Source organism: Polistes dominula, unplaced genomic scaffold (genome assembly GCF_049000335.1).
Source record: "Polistes dominula isolate Pdom_NZ unplaced genomic scaffold, Pdom_raw_medaka contig_73, whole genome shotgun sequence".
In the NCBI taxonomy this organism is placed as follows: Eukaryota; Metazoa; Arthropoda; class Insecta; order Hymenoptera; family Vespidae; genus Polistes; species Polistes dominula.
Window position 1 is genome coordinate 2516021 of NW_028300951.1, and position 22558 is coordinate 2538578.

General features: G+C 23.0%; 2 long non-coding RNA genes across 2 annotated transcripts; both read left to right on the forward strand.

Moving 5' to 3' along the window:
• Positions 1 to 3368: 3368 nt before the first annotated feature.
• Positions 3369 to 8816, forward strand: LOC149032630 (uncharacterized). The gene is made up of 2 exons (XR_016176365.1): positions 3369 to 8245; positions 8282 to 8816. It is a non-coding gene; the product is annotated as an uncharacterized LOC149032630 (long non-coding RNA).
• An 11235-nt stretch (positions 8817 to 20051) lies between these two features.
• On the forward strand, positions 20052 to 21736 carry LOC149032631 (uncharacterized). Its single transcript, XR_016176366.1, has 2 exons — positions 20052 to 21334; positions 21423 to 21736. It is a non-coding gene; the product is annotated as an uncharacterized LOC149032631 (long non-coding RNA).
• Positions 21737 to 22558: the final 822 nt, after the last annotated feature.

Below are 22558 nucleotides of genomic sequence, written 5' to 3' on the forward strand. Positions count from 1 at the left end.
TTTCGAGCATTGTAGACAACTGACGGTGCGCTCATATATATAAAACAAATGCATACAAGTAGCGCTATTGCGCTGCTTGGGTCTTCTCTTACTCATTTAGAAAAAGCGCTATCGCGCTGTTTGGGATTCTTCGACAGTGTTTTTTCAATACCGTCTGGGACTCAAACGGTTAAATAATATGATGCTAAACCTATACTATTATATATATCATAGTATAGATAAGATGAGTTCATGGACGGCAAAAAGTCGCACGTTCGAGAGAAAATTAACAATAAAGTGGGCGTGTGATATCGAGGACAAGAGTAGACCTTGCTTTTTGTTTAAGAAACGACAGGAAAGTCATGAGTAGGATGAGCAGCACATGATGAAGAAGAAGAAAAAGGAAAAGGTTTTACTTTGCTAGTTTACTTTTGATCATTTCTTTTCTTCCTTACTTCCTTCCTAATAAAATATACACATTGATACATATATGTATACATGCTTTTATATCTATCGATAAGGGGGAAAAAAAGTAAAAGAAGAAAATGCGATATGAACTTTCTTCTTTTGTTTTTTTTTTTTAAATTTTATTTTTATTTATGTTTTTTCTTTTTTTTTCTTTTTCTTTTATTATTAATCAATAAACGTACCACGATTTAATCGAATGACCTTATTTCTTAAATATTGAAATTGAAGTTGAACATTTTTTTTTCTTTTTTTTTTTCATTACACGTTGCGAAAATTGTTATTATACAAATTGTTTTGTTATTTTAATAATAATTTTTCTTTCTTTTTTTTTTTTTTTAATTATTATTGGAGTTTATTACGATAATTTGTATGTTTGTCTTTGGTTATTTTTTTTTTTTTTTTAATTATTATTTGAGCTTATACGAAATTTTGTTTCAATTCAATTCAAAGTCATTTTCTATGGAAGACTTAAAGTAATTTTATTAGTTCAGTCTTTGATGTAAAATTGTTGATAATTTTATTGTTAATTAATAATAATTGAAAAAGTTTCTTTTATTTTTATCATTCCTATTTGTCTACATTTTAAGTTGAAATTATTGGGACCAGAATTTTGTAAGCAATTTACATGGTAATAGAAAAATGTAATTCATTTATTAATCCATATCTATTAATCAAAATAGAAACATTAAATTCATAGTTAGATATGATTTATAATAATTCATAAAGATTTACATTTTTTTTCAATTAATTTGTTAGAATTTTTATACAAATTATTTCTACGTCAAAATGTGATAGTTAAAATGAAAACATTTCAATATTCAATTCATTGGAATCATTTTATTTTATTTTTTATTGAATTCAATTAATTATATCAATACTGTGTCCTCATTAAAAGATGAACACAACACATGGTATACAAAACTTTTCGGATAATTCAATACACAAATACATAAATATATATATATATATATATATAACGGGTAAACCACGAAACGTGATTAATTCATATTATTTTGTATTTGTATACGATCAAATTAAATCAATAATGAATAATAATATTAATCTATCAATAATTTGATTTGAAGATAAATATTCTATTATTTCATTAACATTATCAAATAATTTAATTAACATTACTAAACTAGAAGAATGAATAAAAATCAATTGAAATGTTTTTTGATTTTTTTTTTGAATCATTTCAATTAGACACAAAATTTGACACACGAACAACAACAACAACAGTAAAAATATAATGTAATAATAATTGTTTAAACAAATTATTCGAATTCAAATTATTATTTAAAATGATTATATACTTGAATGATGTTATATCAAATACGAAAAAAAAACAGAATTGTTCAATCAGTGAGATCAAATAATTTGAATAGTTGATTAACTTTCATGATTTTGTTTATAATAATTACATTTATAGATAAACACATTTGCATAAAAAAAAGAAAAAAAAATAGAGAATAGTTTTCGCGTAAATAAAATAATTAAATAGCATATTAAATGTTCATTAATACGATGTGAATTTGCAAAAGATAAACAAATCATTCGAATTAAGCCACACACACACACACACACACACACAATGTGTATTTAAAAATTATTATTAAAAATTTTTTTTTCAATAAAATGATTAATGAACATGTTGCATCAAATACGAATCAAATTAAATTGTTAAATCATTGAGATCAAATAATTGAAATAATTGATCAAATATTCTTAATTTTGTTTATAATAATTGCATGCATAGAGACAAACACATTTGTATAAAAAGAAAAAAAAACAAAAACAAAAAAAAATAGTTTTCCTATTAAATAGCATAAAATCGTAAAAATGTTGTTTACGATGTGAACTCGTGAAAAAGATGAAAGAAAAAATCAGTTTCTTTTTTGAGTTACATGGAAGTAGTTTGTTGGTTTGGTTGGTTAGTTGGTTGGTTGGTTGGTTGCATTGCATGGCCAACATTAAAACACTGAACGAAGGTAATTCGTGTTCTCGTTTTCTTTGCTTTCGTGTAATCGTCGTCGTGTCATCTAGATTGGCACTCTTGGTAAACCGTATTTTCCTCGACTTGGACCCTGGGAAGGCCAACTGAATAATCTGTGATTACAGTATTTTTTCGATTATCGTGATCACTCGTTCGTATCTTTTTTCCTTTTTCCTAGTTTTTTTTTCTTCTTCTTCTTCTTCTTCTTCTTCTTTTTGTTCTTTTATCGAAAATTATTCTCAATTGCTTAATCGTATATTTTTTCTTTTTTTTTATTATGCATTAATGTTACGTTTATCTCACGAAATTTTAATTGCATAATACAATTTTGTATTTTATTTTCATTGAATAAAATAAATTAACGAAGATATTTATTATTTTTATATAATATTATATATAATATTATAATATTTATATATAATATAAATATAATATATAATATATAATAATAATAATAATATATAATATATATAATATTTTTATATATGTATTTTTATTTTATATTATTTTTTTTTGTTATTTTGTTTAGATACCAGATTTATTTGATATTTCATTTTTTAATTACAAAATTTATTTAAATATCGAAATATTAATTTTTTGGAAGAAATATCCTAATACAAAATTAACAAATACTATTTATTAATATATATATATATATATTGTTATTAGCTTTAGTTCGAGTTCGATTTTGATATAATTTATATATAATATAAATAATATATTATAATATTTATAATTAATATAATTATTATAATTATTAATTTATTATTTTACTATTATTATAATTAATATAATTATTATAATTAATCATAATTAAAATATATATAATATAATTTATATATAATAATATATTATATATATATTATAATATAAATTATATATAATATAATTTTTTATTTAATTATTTTTTTAAATATTTTTTTTAAATACAGATTAATTTGATATTTCATTTTTGATTAAAAAATATATTAAAATATTCAAATATTCAGTTGTTCAAGAGAAAATATGTATTTCGTATATAATACGAAATTAATGAAATTGATAGATAATTTATGAAAGAAGTGGGAAAAGAATAAAAAAAAAAAATAAAAAAATACTTTTTTGGAGATGCATCTTACGAATTTATTATTCGTAAGATGCACGTAAGAAAATGACGTAAGCATTCGGTCGTCTCTACGTTGATGATCGTCGATGTAGTTGGTTTGCACTGTTTGCAATTTGTTCTTGCACGCGTTTGTAACGTGTGTGTCGTCTAAACGGAAAAACGACGATGACGACGACGACGACGACGAGAGAATTTTCAGAAAATCCTCGAAATAGAGTGTCGAGTCGAGTTGGAAAGCCAATCTTCTGGTTTTACTATAGTAGATCGTCGCTGAATCTAATTTTGGAAACTTAGAAACGTACGAGTCTACTTTTTCGAAAAATTGCATTTACGTAGAACACGTATGTGCACTTTATTAGTATACGTATACGTGAAACGAGATTATTTCGAATTGATAAATTAATTAAATTTAGAAAATTTTCTATTTTATTCATTTTTTTCTTTTTTTTAAATAAAATTTCTAATTTTTTATCATTTTCTTTTTGTATTCTCCCTTTTTACAAATTTGAGATACTTTTCTATTAATATCTCATCATACTTATTTCAATACTATCAAAATGGTCGAAATTATCGTATGTTTTTTGTGTGTGTGTGTTATGTTATGTTATGTTATTTATATTATTTCTTTCAAATGTTAAATATTTCATCTCGTAAATTCAAATAGAAAAGATGATTATCGTAGTGACACGCGTAACGTGATTCGTTATGTATAAACTCCTCGTATGTTCGTTTTATAACTTGTGAAAATTTGGCAAGGTGCCAAACAGTTGCTAGATGTTCGTATATGATTGGTTGTATCATCTACCTACCAGTGGCCAAATTGTAATTATGCTGTTATAATCTAAACCAAATTGTAATGATTTCGAAATCATTTCAAATTTAAGTACATAATTCTACGATTCTACATACAACAATTAAAATACATACATAAATAATACATGTACGTGTAAAACCAACTAATACCAATAAACATACACGAATATATTGAAAAGATATATATATATATAAAAAAAGAAGAAAAATAAAGAATAAGAGAGAACAACAACAAAAAAACAAAAATTGGAAAATTTTGATTTGTTCATCTGAAATGATTTATATTTTTTTCATTTATTTATTTCAAAGCATATAGCCTTAAAAATATTCTAAACATCGTGAAATTTGAGAATATGTTTTGTTTGTTTAAAAAAATTACAATTTAAATGGTCAATGGTCACTTCTTTTTACGCATGACGTGTATACTCGTCAAATGTGTTTTTTCTTTTTTCTTTTTTTTTTTTCAAGAAATTTGTTGGTAAAAAATTTGATCGATAATATTACCACTATACACAACTTCTATCAATTATTATAGTTTATTAAAACGTACGTACGTATGGAACATTATCAGGATTATATTCTCCTACTCGAAAATGAACGACGTGAATGAGTTTTGAGAACGTAAACGTATGGGGATGTTATAATTGAGCACGATCGATCATCATTCTTTTAGTATTATACATATATATGTATGTATATATATATGTATGTATGTATAGTTGTGTATTGATTCGATCCAACTACTCTTCAGACCGAAGAATGGTGGTTAACAACATCCCATTATATTTTAACGCGTACCCATCTATAAAATCATCACTTTGAGTATTCTACAATTTCATAGGTAGTATTAGTAATAATATGATTATTATTATCATTTGTTCCAACTAATTGATTCTCCTTCGTTAAATTCCTCCTCTCTTCTACTCCCTTCATCTTTTTCATGTATGTGTATATATATATGTGTTTTGTGTATGTATATATATATATATATACATATACATAATGGTTTATTACGTAATTCGTATAATTAGGTAATTGCCATACGTATTACACAATAAACTTATTTTTCTTTCAATTTTTCACTTATATTACTTTCATAATAACCACTCGACATACCATATACATACACAAACACACATATATATATATAAGTGATTATAGTATCGGACAAAAGTTTGAAAACATTATGAATGCTTTTACAATAATTGGAGGAAGATGGAATACCTTTTTCTTTTTTTTTTTTTACTTTGTCAAGGATTAAGTATTTTTATATTCAAATTTTCTTTTCATCGAGAAGAAAATAAAATCATTATTATTTTTAATGTTAGGTTTCTTTTTGTGTGTGTGATATTTTTGGGTATTCTTGCAATTTGTTTGGTTGAGTATTTCGTAATTGAATGTTTTTCAATGGTTTTTCATTTAAAATTATTAAAGATGATTCAATCAATAGAATTGGATTTTATATATATTAAATTTTTGTATAAAATATTAATAAAACTTTTTATTAGTTAAGTTAGAAATTTTTACAAGTTTAGAAAATTTATATTGAATTTTTGTATAAAAATTTAGTAAAACTTTTCACGAATTAAATTTCAAATTTACAAGTTAGAAAATTTGTATTGAATTTTTGTATAAAAATTTAATAAAACTTTTTATTAGTTAAGTTAGAAATTTTTACAAGTTAAGAAAATTTATATTGAACTTTTGTATAAAAATTTAGTAAAACTTTTTACGAATTAAATTAGAAATTTATCAGTTAGAAAAATTAGTAAATTTCTTTATAAAAATGTCGTAAAACTTTTTATCCGTTAAAAGTTCGAAATTTATCAATTTGAAAATTTATTAAATTATTTATAAACATTTAGGATAAAACCTAAAGTTTATTATATATAAATTAACAGTTAGAACATTTTTTGAATTTTCGTATAAAAATTTAGTAACAATTTTTACCAATTAAGTTACAAAATTACCAGTTCATTTAGGAAAATTACTAATTAGAAAATTTATTAAATTTTTATATAAAAATTGAATAAAACTTTTCCCATCAATAATTATAAATATAAATTAATTAATTTTCTAATTAAAATAATATTAATTCTAACATAAATTTCAATAATAATTTTCTTTTATGGTATAGCAAAGTTCTAACTGTCCTGATTAACCAACACTCATTCAAGCTTTGAAGTATGAAATGTTTCTATGACGTGATTCGACCAGTCCTACTAATCATCATCATCATCATTATCATCATCATCATCATCATCATCATAATCATTATCTTATAGAGTTCCTAAACCACGAGAAGATTTCTAGAGTGCTGCTAGTAATTCACGTTCAAAGTTCCAATTTGCTATGTGCTGCAAATGGTTCGACGCCATCATTTCTATCTATAATAGGGCACACCTTGGAAGGTTGGTAGGTTGCTTGCTTGCTTTAGACTTTACTTACCCTTCGTGTTAAGCGAGTTGGTAGCACCTTGTTTCGTGATTGATCGTTTCTATCAAAGAGATTCTCTCTCTCTCTCTCTGAAACACACATATTCTCTCATTCTCTCACTTATGTCATCGTGTGTTAAGTTAATTCCACCTGATCAGAATAATGTTCATGATTTCTAGGAAAACTAAAGGGCCCTTTACTTTACACCTCAAAGTTAATCAAATTTCATTTAATTATATTACACCTGATTGGTCAAACGTTTCTTGTATTAGTCAACTTTTCTTTTTGTTTTTGTTTTTTTTACATGTATATATATATGTAAACTCACTCTGGATCGTTTTATTTGAAGATAACAGGTGTATATTAATTAATTAATTAATTAATACAATTTTTTTGTTAATATTTCAAAAAATTCTCTTCGATATATTTATAATAATTGCACAATTTATTTTCATTCGATAATAGGTAAGGTTATCATTTTCATTTTTTATTTTTATTAACAAATTGTAAAACACAACTTATATTAATTTTCTTATTTAACAAATTTTTATTTTATTTAAACGATTAAATTATGTGATTTTTTTTGTTCAAACAAGGATAATATACTTCCATGGATATTATAAAAAAAAAAAAATAATAATAGTAATAAATAAAAAAAAATAGAAAAAAAATAAATACAAAAAAAGATATAGTTATTATCGAAAGAAACATACACATCTCACACACGATCTTTCATATACATTTATACATATATGTGTACACACACACACACACACACACACAGAGATTATTACGTGTACATTAATTTTTTTAAAATAAAAAAAACATTTCTTAGCTAATCCCTGGATCGTTCGAAATTAAATGAAACAATTTGTATATGTACGTGTCGACATATTTTATAATTAAAGGTACTTTCTTGCGAGATATAATTAAATAAATAAATAGATAATAATAATTACAAAAAAAATTCATTCGTCATTCATTTTTTTCTCAATGGAATTCCTTCCACAAGGAATAGGGTCAGTCGTCTTGTAAACTAAACGAAAATATGCTTACAGATTTCCAAGAAATTAATTTCTCTTAAATCTGTACAAACCCTCCTCCACCTCCACCTCCACCCCATCTCCTCTCTCTTTCTGTGTACTTGTGCGTGGGTGTGATTTTATTTCGTTTCATCTTTTTCTATTTTACATTTCGAAAGTATATCATCGTATACTCTTGTGAATCGAGTTTGGTGAATCTAACTTCAAGGTCACAACTAAATAGATATAAAAATGTATGTGTATTGTAATTTGTAAGATAGAGATAGAGAAAGAGAGACAGAGAGACAGAGAGAGAGAGAGAGAGAGAGAGAGAGAAAGAGTCAGCTTTGAAGCAATAATCATGAACACACACTGAGTTGAACTTAAAAACTCCTACGTCCATTTATTATATATGTAAGTATGTATGTAGGTATGTATGTATGTATGTATGTAGGTAGGTAGGTAGGTATGTATGTATGTATGTAGGATAATCTCTCGCAGGAATGTACCTTATCAAAAGAAATAAAAGAAAGATTGTATAATATAGCTATCACATATTACGAGGGTAGGGTTGATAAATTTTATTTAAAAAAGTTATTAAAAAGAAAAAATTTTATTTAAAAAAAAAATAAAAGCAAGTTTGTTGTGACTTAAATAAACAAACAAAGAAAAGAAAGAAATAGTTTCGTGTTATATGCTCACAAAATTTTGAAGAAACAACCCACTTTGCGTAATAAATATATTTACATATAGTATATATATATATTATATAAATAAAATAGAAATAAAATATATAAATAAAATATATCTAGATTAAATAATAAATACAAAAAAAAAACAAATATGATGTTTATCGATTAAAAGGACGATCCGATCTTGATACGGGTCTATTGTATATGTGTGGGTATAAATATATATTAATTGTATTTTAAGTGATATTCTTTAATATAAAAAAAAAATATAAAAAAAAAAAAATAAAAAACAAGAAGAAGAAAAAAACGATCGTCAAAAAAGTCGTTTTTTTTTTTTAAGATTGAATATAATCTCGATATCTGTAATATCATTGAATAGATATTAAAAAGATAATATTATATACTATATATATATATATATATATATATATATATATATATATATATATATATGTAAGAAAATGAATGATATAGATTAAATGATAATAATGATTATGTGAGAAAAATTATAAGATATATTATATTATATTATAATTATCTAATAAGATGAAACATTTCAAAATTGATAAGAGACAACCGATGTGTTTTAGGCTAATTTGTATTTTAAACTAATTGTAGCTAATTGTTTACACGTATGTTTCCTCTCCCCATCCCCAAGGCCACCACCAGTCCCCTAATCCTGGTACTTATAAGTATACCTGGTACTTATGAGTATACCTGGTACTTTGATTATACGATCAAATGCAAATAAACTGAGTGAAATAGTTGAGTAATGTCAAAGTAACTTTTATTTTTAAACAAATATAAATAATTTTTTTTTGTTTTTTTAAGAAGAATTAAAACTGGTCAACCCTTTTATCACGTATAAGAAACATTTTTGTTAGTTAATTTAATATCAAGGATCAAAAGTACAATTGTTTTAATTGTATTGCACCAACGATTAATTATTTCTTACTATTTATTACTATTATTATTATTTTCTTATTGTATTTATTTATTTATTTATAGACATTTTTGTTGAAAGTGTTTGAAGAATCAATACGAAGGGATTAAATATTATTAGATTTTATTTTATTATAAAATTTATTTATTATTTATTATTTTACGTGTATGTGATAAGGACAAACGTAAACTTGATCGAAATAAATGCATTTTAATTTGAACAAAGATAAATAAAAAAAAGAAGAAGATAAAAATAAGAAAATATTTCTTCATCGTTGATAGACTTTATTCAGTCATTGGTATAGTTGTAATTGTAAATTCTTTGTTATAATAATGATCGAATCGACAACTGCAACAATATTTTCTTGAAACTGACCTTCGAGTGAACACAAGTAAGTAAGTATCTGTCAATAAATTTTGTTCTTTATATTACATGTATAAAAACATGCATGCATGAATGCGTGTACACGCATGCACGCACGCACGTAAACTTAGAAATAACGCGAATATCTTTATTTTATCTATTAATACCTAAACGTATTTACTTGTAGTATATCTATGTGTGCATAGTATAGAAAATGTTTAACGTTTACATGAAACTACACGCATCAATGATAATTACGAAGTGCCGATTAATATCAACTTCGCACATCGATAATAAACCTTCCATCTCGTTTAGCGTTTCGAAATGGCGTTAATTATATTTTCCTTTTGCATTATATTGTTTTTTTTTCTCTTTTTTTTTTTTTTCTTTTTTTCTTCTTTTCAGAGAATTTATTAACGTTATCGAACGACGTACGAACGTGGCAAAACATTTTTACACGTGTGTTGAATGATAGAATGGTATTACACGTATGTAATGATTTATACTCAAAGAAATGTTCATTTAAAACATTGTGTGTCACATTGTTTTATTCAAATTTTACTTTCAATTATATTTGTCAATAACGTTAGTTTTCCTTGACATAATTTTGAAAAAAATTTTAATAGGTACACAAATTTATATATTGTTCGAGCTTTGACGGTTGATTGTTCAATTGAATTTGAATAAAACAAAAATTAAAATAAAACAATATTATGCGTGTTATTTTTATTTTCAATATTTTTTTTTAGAGAAATTGAAGCTCGTATATATATATATATATATATATATATATGTAATAAAAATAAGGTAATGTGTTGTTTTATTATTTTTTTAATTAAAATTCCAAGATATGGATATATATTTGGTATAAACATTAATTATATTTAATATAGTTAATAATTATTAAATATATATTATTATATTATATTTTTGTATAAGACATACATATTTTAGTTTACTTTTCAATATTTTTTTTTTTTACAAAAATTTAAGCTCATGTATATATAAATATATAATAAAATTAAGTTAATGTTTTGTTGTTGTTGTTGTTTTTTTTTTTTTTTTAATTAAAATTGAAATATATGGAAATATAATTGGAATAAATATAAATAATTAATTAATATCGTTTAATAATTATTAAATATATATTATTATATTATATTTTTGTATAAGACATACATATTTTAGTTTACTTTTCAATATTTTTTTTTTTTACAAAAATTCAAGCTCATATATATATAATAAAATTAAGTTATAATGTTTTGTTCTGTCTTTTTTTTTTTTTTAATTAAAATTGAAATATATGGAAATATAATTGGAAGAAATATAAATTATATTTAATATAGTTAATAATTATTATATATTATTATATTATGTTTATGTATAAGAGACATACGTATTACAAAATAATACGTGAATATCCTATACCATAATTTAAACTAGCGTGCAACACATTTGCTGGACGATTAACTTGCTAGCTGACTCGTGTCTTAAAACCCTTAACCCACTTTATGATACTCGACATTGACACGATTTTTATTGATTAATATCCATGCGAATGGTCCATTTACTTACAAAGTTTTTTTCTTCATTTTTTCCTTTTTTTTCTTTTTTCTTTTTTTCATTATCGTGTCATGGATCATTGATCGCGTTGCGTATCTCGCACGTAAATTTCATGGGGTTTTTTTTTTTTTATAAAAAAAAAAAAATAAAAGAAAATAAAATAAATCGAATTAGTCAGCAAAATGCACCTTTAAGTGATACAAATTCTCTCTACACGATCACCCTAATCTTTCGTGAAATAAATCTTGTTTTCGAGTGAAAGAATAATATAAAAATATATATATATATATAAAAAAAAGAAAAATAGAATGAAAAAAAAAAAACAAGAAAAAGAAATAAAATAGAAGAACTACTTATTCGCTTTGTTAGCATATCGCGAGGAACGTTTTCACGCAACCAGTAAAATCATAAAAGCGACTACTCCTAAAAGGAAAAAAATAAACGAGGATGTGGGAGTAGTGGTAAAAAAAGAAGAAGAAGAAGAAGAAGAAAAAAAAAAGGGTCGAGTTGTTCTTCAGAGAAACAATTTTCCGGAACGTTTCAGACGTTTCGCTCTTTACGAAACGAGAAAAACCGTCTGAAGGTATTACGAAAAGTCACGTTTCAATTACGTCTTTTTTTTTTTCCGCGAGAGAAAACTCAAAGAATGAAAACTATAAAAAAAAAAAAAAAAACAAAAACAAAACAAAAAAACCTAAAACCAAAACAAATCAAATAAAACTATAAACGAAAAGAAAAAATTAACTACGACCACAATTTCGTCCTTTAATTTCTAATTTAATTCTCATTATATGTATTACCTTATCGCATAGATTACTCCATGGAAAATTTAATAATAATAATTATTAAACGCGTTGTGATCAATAATTTAATTTAAAAAAAAAAAAAATACGAAGAAAAAAAAACGTAGAAAATTCGTATGCAATCAAAGTGAAAATTGTGTATAACTATTTTTTTTATATATATATATTGGTAATTTAATTAATTTTATTTAATTATTACACATTACATATCATAAATATGATGCATCTGATGTTTGTTAGGGCCGATTAAATATTTTCCAAGATAATTCGTTGGTAAAAAGAAAAAAAAAAAAATTTTAAACAAAACAAACGAATTAAACGAGCTTACCACATTCTACTTGTAAGAATTAAGGATACATACGTTAATATGTGGTATATATGTAGACGTATATTAAAAGAAAGAGAGAGAGAGAGAGAGAGAGAGAGAGAGAGAGAAAGAGAGATGGAATAAGAAACGAGAACACATCAGAGAGTTGAACTTCTGTTTAAACTAATTCTTCAATTAAGCTTGGTAGGTTCTTACGTCGAGTCAGAGAAGACCCAATAATTGCCATATCGTCTTGTTTCTACGTCGTGAAGCTTGAGTTTAATACCATTGGGTTAAAGAAAGATAGAAAGATAACAAGAAAGATGGAAAGAAGATAAATTATGAGTTTAATAAAACAGGGGCGAGGGGGAGGGGGAGGGGGGAGGGGAGGGGGAGGGAGTTTTATTCGAGTAGAAGAAAGATGGATAGATACAAATGATCGAATAATTGTCATAAATTTTCTATCGTTATAATATATTATATTTTATGGAATGATCATTTTCAAGTTATTCAAATAATTGACATTTATCATCTGATATAAGATAGATTGAGTTAAGATCATATATCACTTATATATATATATATGTATATAATATCTTTTACGATTCTTTTATGAATTGAGATATTTCTTAAGGTAACAGATCTATCTATACATGTAGTGTTAATAATTCATGAATGATAATGCAAAAATCACATATCAAAGATTTATCTTCTTTTTTTTTTATATATATTTCTTTATTTCATGAAAGAGAGATAGGAAATATCTAGTTTGAACTATTGATGATAGGAAAACTCGTTTCACAACTCAGATGCAATTCATATTTCATATAGTTAAAAGGTTAATCAGTAATATGAAAAGAAATGAAATTTCAAGTTTCATTCCAAATATTGTCGTTTTATGTGTACAGTAATTGTTTTTACGATTAATTATGTGAATGAAAATAAAAAGTAATTTGTTATTCTCTAAAGTTAATCAACTTTAATATTTTTTTATGTTATTTAGAAGAAGGAACAGATAATAATATGGGACACTTTCTATATAAAAATACTCGTATTTATTAATTATTAATAGATTTATACAGTTATTAGAATTATTTAATTAATTTTAATATTTACAATAATAATATATTAATATATATATATATATATGTAATATTATATATTATATAAAATTAAATTATAGATTTATATTATAATTAAATTGATATATAAATTTATATTATAATAAATTATTTAAATTAAATTATATTTAAATTAAATTTATATTATATAAAATATTATAATATTGTAATATGTACAATATATATATATATATAATATAATAATTTAATAGATTTAAGATAAGTATATAACCGTTGGTGGTGGTGGTAGTTAATGAGAATCGAATAGAAAAATGTATTTTACGATTTTCCTTCCCTTTCCTTCCCTTTTTCTTTGTCTCTCTCACCCTTCTCTTGATACTTTTGATATATATAAATAAATCTTGATCTTCTTCTTCTACTTTCTTCGTGATAATAATTTAAGCACGTTTCGAATTCGTATACAACTGATTAAAATCGTACTCACGAGAGTCAAGTTCTCATCTCTTCGATTACTTTAACTGTTGGTGAAATCGAGTTAACGAAGCCATTTGATTTATGGTTGTAAACGTGAGGTAAAATCCTATCAAGTATCTCGTATCTGACATAACGATGCGAGAAAGTCAACGATCGGTGATTGTAATAAGTATATATTACATTTCTATGTATTTGTGTGTGTGTGTTTGTGTGTTTGTTTGTGCATGTATAAGTAAAACTTATGTAGCGCGAGAAAGAGATAACTTAGTTCATTAGAGATGAATTTTCCCCTATCTTTAAACCCTCCTCACTTTCCCTTCACTCCTCTCACACCCTCATCATCTTTCTTCTCTCTCTCTTATCTCATTGCTTTGAGCCCTTTTTTTAAGATGTTACTTACGTAACATCTACCACCACGAAATCACGAACATGCCATTTATCTTCACATTTTTGTTTCTTCCCTTTCACCTCCCTCAGTGATCTTCTCGTTTAACATTCTCTTACATTTTTCCTCTTCTTCTAGTTTTTATCTATTTTCTGGTTTTTTTTTTTTTTTATCTTTTTTCTTCTCTATTTTCCTCAATTTATCTGCTCGTCATTATCCCCTTCATTATCATCTTTTTTTTTCTATTCATTATATTTCTTAATTTACAACGTTATTTAATATTTATATATTTTTGATTAATATAATATAATAATATAAAATAAGGTTAATAAATTTTTATTAAATATAATATTTTTCTTTAATATTAATTGATTGTTAATATTAAATTATACAATTTTAATTTTCATTTTTTTTCTATTTATTTTTCTAATTTTTTCTTCTTCATCATTTAATATTTATGATTAATATTATATAATAATATAAAATAAGATAAATAAATTTTTATTTAATATAATATTTTTCTTTAATATTAATTGATTGTTAATATTAAATTCTACAATTTTAATTTTCATTTTTTTCTATTTATTTTTCTAATTTTTTCTTCTTCATCATTTAATATTTATGATTAATATTATATAATAATATAAAATAAGATAAATAAATTTTTATTTAATATAATATTCTTCTTTAATATTAATTGATTTTTAATATTAAATTCTACAATTTTAATTTTCTTTTCTTTTCTATTTATTTTTCTAAATTTTGTGTTCTTCTTCATATAATAATAAATGATTTTTAATATTAAATTTTACAATTTTAATTTTTTCTTTCTTTTCAATTTATTTTTCTAATTTTTTGTTCTTCTTCATTTAATATTTATAATTAATATTATATAACAATATAAAATATAAGATAAATACATTTTATTTAATATAATATTTCATCTCTTTAATAATATCCTTCTTTTTTTTTCTATTAATTTTTCTCCTTTTTTCTTTTTCTTATTCATTCTTTAATACTTGTTCTTACTTTTCTCGGATTTTCTTTAATTAAAGTTATGCTCTGTAAATTCCTATATTTATAATATAATAAAAACCAAATTCTCTTTATGTTATCAAAAATTATTTCTTTCAAATATTTCCATTTATCGTTGTACTAATTTATTATTAATTCAATTAAATAGATTAAAGATGAGAAAAAAAGTTAACATATTATATCAAAACTGTATAATAAAATAATTTCTAGACGAGTTATATTTAAATTTGTAAATAAAAAAACAAAAAAGCAACAAATTTCGTTAGAAATCATTCGTTTCTTCTTTCAAATGTTAGTTTCATTTCAATTCATTTACGAATTAACTATTTTTCTATTTTTTTCTTTTTTTTTTTTACTTTTTACGTTTAGTTGACTGATAATATCCGCATAAAAAAAAAAAAGAAAAGAAAAAAAAAACAAAATCACTTTTGGAGTTGACTCGATCATGCGAATCGCGTCCTATTGTCCTTCTTCTCGGTCTGTTTCTTTTACCCTTTACATAATATCCTATACATATATTTTCCTCTTTCTCTCTCTCTCTTCCTCTCTCTCTCTTTCTCTCTCTTTCTCTCATTCTTTCTTTTTATTTCTCTGTTATCGTTAGTTCGTTTTATGGATTACGTAAAAGCTAGAAAAGTTTTCGTTCGTTATTCCATTTTGTGACCTAGAACTCCATTTCCAGTTTCTCTTTCCCATTTCTTCTTCTTCTTCTTCTTCTTCTTCTTCTTTATTTTGTTCTTTTATTTTTTCTTTTGATTTTGTTCGTTAATGTTGAAAATGTAAAACACAAATTTAAAGGATTTTTCTTCATTCGAATTTTGTTATTATTCCATTTGACAAGTTGTACTTCGTATTTTTGTTCCTTTTTCTATCTTTCATTCAATTGATTTCATTTTTTAAATTTATATTTTCAGTTTGCCAATCGATAGGACGCATTTTTTTTTGATTCATTGCCAAAAAGATACGATTTGGTTTGTACTAATGCGGTAAGTATAGATAACTGTAAACGTTTATGCGGAAAAAGAAGAAAAACATGAAGAAGAAGAAGAAGAAGAAGAAGAAGAAGAAGAAGAAGAAGAAGAAGAAGAAGAAGAAGAAGAAGAAGAAGAAGAAGAAGAAGAAGAAGAAGAAGAAGATGATGTGAAAGAGAAGAAAATTTCCCTACGAGGTCGTGACCCATTTTCTTTCTCACTTTCTTCTTCATTTCTTTTTTTTCTTTCTTTCTTTCTTTCTTCCTTCCTTCCTTTTTAACCCTTTTTTCTAGAATCCCTTATTTTTCTCTTTTCTACTTGCCCTTTATCCGCTTAATCGGATTTCTTTTTACTCCTCTTCCATTTCTTCTTTCATTTAAAGACTCGAATCTTACTTGATTATTTATTTACTTTCTTTTTATTTCTTTTTTTTTTTTTTTTAAATGAATATTTTATAATATTTTATTTATTTATTATTATTATTTTTAATGTAAAATATAATGTTAATTTGTTATAATAAATTAATTTTATTTATTATTTATTATTATTAATTAATATATATTATTGTATTATTTTTTTATAATTATTTATAAAAAAAAAATATACATATACATATATCGTATTTATAATATATGACAGGGGTTTTTTTTTTTTTTTTTTTTAAAGTGTGCGTAGTGTAAATAAATTTGAGAAAAAAAGAAAGATGAAAAAAATTCAAAAATAATTTAAAAATATCACATATATGTAGCATATCTGTGAGTTTATGGTAATAAAAGAAAAAATAATAATAATAATCTATACTCAGTCTTGTCAAATGAACAAATTTGAGAAGACCTCTTATATTTTTTTTATATTTTAAAAAATTATATACTTTTTACAAAAATTAAATAATCATCACAAAATGTGTCCTACATATTTGTGTATATTATTTTGTATTTTGTTTTAAAAAAAAATTCATAATTTTCTAAATTAGATCAAGTGAACAAATTTAAGAACATTTTATATTTTTTTATATTTTAAACAATTATATAATTTTTACAAAAATTAAATAATCATTACAAAATGTGTCCTACATATTTGTGTATATTATTTGTATTTTATTTAAAAAAAAATGCATAATTTTCTAAATTAGAATAAGTAAACGAATTTAAAGAATATTTTATATTTTTGTATATTTTAAACAATTATATAGTTTCTATAAAAATTAAATAATCATCACAAAATGTGTCCTAAATATTTGTGTATATTATTTTGTATTTGGTTTTAAAAAAAAATGCATAATTTTCTAAATTAGAATAAGTGAACAAATTTAAGAACATTTTATATTTTTGTATATTTTAAACAATTATATAGTTTCTATAAAAATTAAATAATCATTACAAAATATGTCCTACATATTTGTGTATATTATTTTGTATTTTGTTTTAAAAAAAATTCATAATTTTCTAAATTAGATCAAGTGAACAAATTTAAGAACATTTTATATTTTTGTATATGTTAAACAATTATATAGTTTTTACAAAAATTAAATAATCATTACAAAATATGTCCTAAATATTCGTGTGTATTACTTTGTATTTTGTTTAAAAAAAAATGCATAATTTTCTAAATTAGAATAAGTGAACAAATTTAAGAACATTTTATATTATTGTATATTTTAAACAATTATATAGTTTTTACAGAAATTAAATAATCATTACAAAATGTGTCCTAAATATTTGTGTATATTATTTTGTATTTTATTAAAAAAAAAAAAAAAAAATGCGTAATTTTCTATAAGTATAACAAAAAGATTATTAAACTGTAATAAAGTGTACGATTCGTTGTAATTGATTAAGCATTTATCTTGTTCGTCTCTTCGAATCGGATTAACATAGCATTTGAATTATCACGTCTAGTGACATAAATCGTGTATGAGGGAAGCCGTATCGAATACGAGAAATTCACGGAGAATCAATATCATTCGAATAGATGGAGAAAAGGAGATTATATTATGCACGTGTACGTTTTAATGATAATCAATGATAGTTCGATCTATTCGATAGTACATGTCTAAGAATTGTAATACGCGTTAGGAATAAAATAAATACAATACAATTTTTTTTTTTTTCATTTATTTATTTTTCATGAAAAATTTCCAATGTTTCATTTCATAGAAATAAATTTGTTTACGTAATTCAAACATTCCTTTATTTTATGAAACAAAATATTTTATATTACATCGGTACATATTCACATTTTTTTTTTTTTCATTTCAATAGTTACTTAAACGAGTATCTTGAATAAGTTTGCAAATTGCACGTAATGTTCGATATTTAATCAAATATGCAATTAATCTTTCCTTCATTCATTCGTTTTTATATTGTTATTGAACATTATTACTTTTATTCGATCGAATTTAAAATATATTTGCGTTTTATAAATTCATATGATAGATCGTTAACGTAAAAATTGATAAATGTTATCAACTTGTTAATTGTATTATTTTTAATTGCTTTGTTTTTTCTTTTCTTCCTTTTTCTTTTTTTCATCTACATAGATACGTATATTATAAATATATAATATATATATATATATATATATATATATATATATATATATATATATATACATGTACTAAATATATATGTATATGCTAACGAATAATAAATTTCATTTTTCCGATAGATCATCTTTTTCAATTTAATCGCCTCGAGCCAATCCTTTTTTTTTCTTTTTTTTTTTTTTTAGTTATGAACTATTTCCGATATTTAGAACGAAAGCTTACTACGTACGAATTTACTCTTTTTAATTTAATTAAGTTTATCGCTCATATTCGTTAATTATGTTAACGTTGAACGTTGGAATAGATCGATCGGTCGGTTGTTAAATTAATTGCTTGGAAGGATTATATCGACGATGTTGTCTTAATCATCCAAAGATACTCAACTACATACTCATAATGTGTAGATTAATACGTACATGTATGTACAATATGTATAATAAATGTCTATGTATTGGTAATATTTACACATGTTTTGTTTAATTAAATTCAAGAAAAGAGAAAGTAATTTTTTGTATCTCTTTTTTTTACAGAGATTTAGTTAATCACGTTTTTTAAATTTATCATTGATTAAACAAAAGGATTTGTTAAAAACAAATTTTAATACACATATGTTAATGATAATAATACTTATTATTTATATTTATAATTTTTATTATTTATGAATTTTTCGTTTTTTTTTTCGTATTACTTTATTCATTTATTTGTATTATTTTTTTTTTTTTATATAATAATGGGTTTATACCGTCAATAATATAAAATAAAATAAACACAAAATTAAATTAAAATACAATTAAATTAAATAAAAATAAAATAAAAATAAAATAGAAATACAATTAAATAAAAATTAGATAAAAATAAAATAAAAATACAATTAAATACAAAAAAAAAAAAAATAAAAAAAAACATAATACATGTATAAAAGAAATCGAAAATAGTTTATTATCAATGGCGGCCTTAAAGTAGTAAGACATTGACTCGAATCGATTAGTATTCTAAGGTCATTTGAGAACAACCATGAGAGAACATTGACATTTTACAAATAATATATATATATATATATATATATATATATATATATATATATATATATATATATGTATGAATGTGCAAGGTTACGTTAACATTTATTATCGTTATAGGATTTAAACGTCAAAATCTACAATTTAACGATATGAAATTTCTCGAACATGTTCCATTTAATAGTAACGTTCAAAGTAATTCGTTCGATAGCTAGCTAACGTTATCGACATAGTACCAACGTCCTATCATATTAAAGTACATTTTCTTCTGACGTATATCAAATTACATTAAATGTTTTAAAATGCAACTAGTTAAAGTAATCGAATTTTTTCTTTCATCTTTCGTTGGACCTATTTGCCGATAACATTATTTGCCCAAAACATATTTTTCTTTATCAAAATATTACTCGAGAATATATTTTTCTGTTCTTATTTTAACAAAAAAAAAAAAAAAAAAAAAAAAATTATTATCTTTATTGCTAATTTTGGTTGTGTAATTTTTGTTTTGTTTTTTATTAATTCAAGAAAAATTGATGTAATTAAAAATTGTTAATAGAAACATAATAGGTAATAGAAACATCTAATAAACTATGTGACAATGTGAACAAAAATGTATTCTAATAAATAATATTGATTATTATTATTATTTTTTCTAATCAAATTACTAACTCGTAATTTCATTTAAAAAGATTATAATAAAGAATTTCAAATAATATTGATTTTAAAGAATAGCAAAAAAAAAATAAATTAAAAAAAGATACAACAACAAAGAAGTATTGCAATATTTTAATAATTATTTATATTTGAAACAATTTTTTTTAAATATTTCAATTTAATATAATTGAATGATTAGTAAGGTGCTGTATAACTTAGTCCAATTAATACTCAGTTTATAGAAGACGTATATTTCCTAATGAGTATTACATATTTACACTGACACACACATATACTCACATTCACGTATGGGTATATACATAGATCTATCGGATCATTTTGTTCAATCAGAATTCTAAGCTCGTTCGAGGACGTCGCAAGGATATTGACATTTCCCATATCATAGCAATCACGAGGTTTACTTCGAATATCATACCTAAACGTATATTCTCATATGAAATTAAAATCTCTTTCATAATTTTAACTAATTCTTCTTTCTTTTTTATTATTTTTTTATTATTTTTTTTTTTTTAGAAATAAATTCTGTAAAATGTGAAAATGAAAATGAATTCTTTCCCTTTCTCTCATTCATATTTTTCAACCTTCAAACATAAAATTTGTTTTTTACTCTCTTCAATTTTATTTTAGAAATATTTAAAGTGTAGAAGGTTATTAACACGTTGCCGCACACTTTTAATTTGACGATCGTGCTTAGAAATACGAAGATCGGACGGCTATAGCCGTCATTTGCGGCAACGTGTTAAAAGGAAAGACATTTATCAATTGTAAGCTTGGAAAGTTGAAAAAAAAAAAAAAAAAAAAAGAAACCGGTTGTTGCTCGCATGGCATAGTTCAACCTTGATCCCTATACTTATTCTTCCAAAACTATTACAATTTTAACATATTTATATTTTTATCTTTTTTGTGCAGGTATAAATAATATAGTCAAGGTTAAAACGCGACTAATAGGATTACAAAATGATTTCATTCTGAACGATATATGTGATTGAACCCATATGACATTTGTGCCCATTATTATGAAAGTGGTCTAAGTCAAAATTAAAAAAAAAAAAAAAAAGAAGAGTTTATTAGTTATTACGCAGCACATTATTTTAAATTAAATAAATTCAATATAATTTGAAACCGATATTGTTAAAAATGAGATGAATTAGATAATGTTTGTTTTTTCAATAATTACATAGAATTCATATAATGTTCAAATAAAAAATTTGTAAATATTTCCAAACAAGTGATACATGATTTAGATCATTTTCATAATTATGGGCACATTTATTTTTTCAATATAAAATACACGATATAGTTCATAACTTTGATCATTCGATTATCATTCGATCATGTTATCGATTTGTTTCGATTTTTCTTATTGTCGGTTTATCAAATATTCTATACCAAAGAATAATATATATATATATATATATATATATATATATATATATATATATATATATATATATTTTGTATTTATAATTAATTATAAATTTATAGTATATTTCGAAAGATTTTTACGAGAATGTAATTTATTCTTACAAATGTATTTTTAGTTTGATTTTAATTTGATGATTTATTTTGTAAATAATGCGATAATAATATTAGTAATTTATGAACAAATTTATATGTGAGTACAGTTTATGTTTAAGAAAATTCACATTTGAAAGATCATGTTTGATATTCATACATTTAAATGAAACATTCAAGAAGATACGTGAAACTTCGTTTGAAAGTCGTGTATGGGGGTCGTATACGAACTCCCACCCCTTCCTCCCACGTATGATACAAATCGTGAAAATTTTCATACAATATGAATGGAAATTTTCTTAAGTACGGGGGCGTACTCAACCACACATGGTGATACGTGTTAAATGAAAATTAATCGGATTAAATT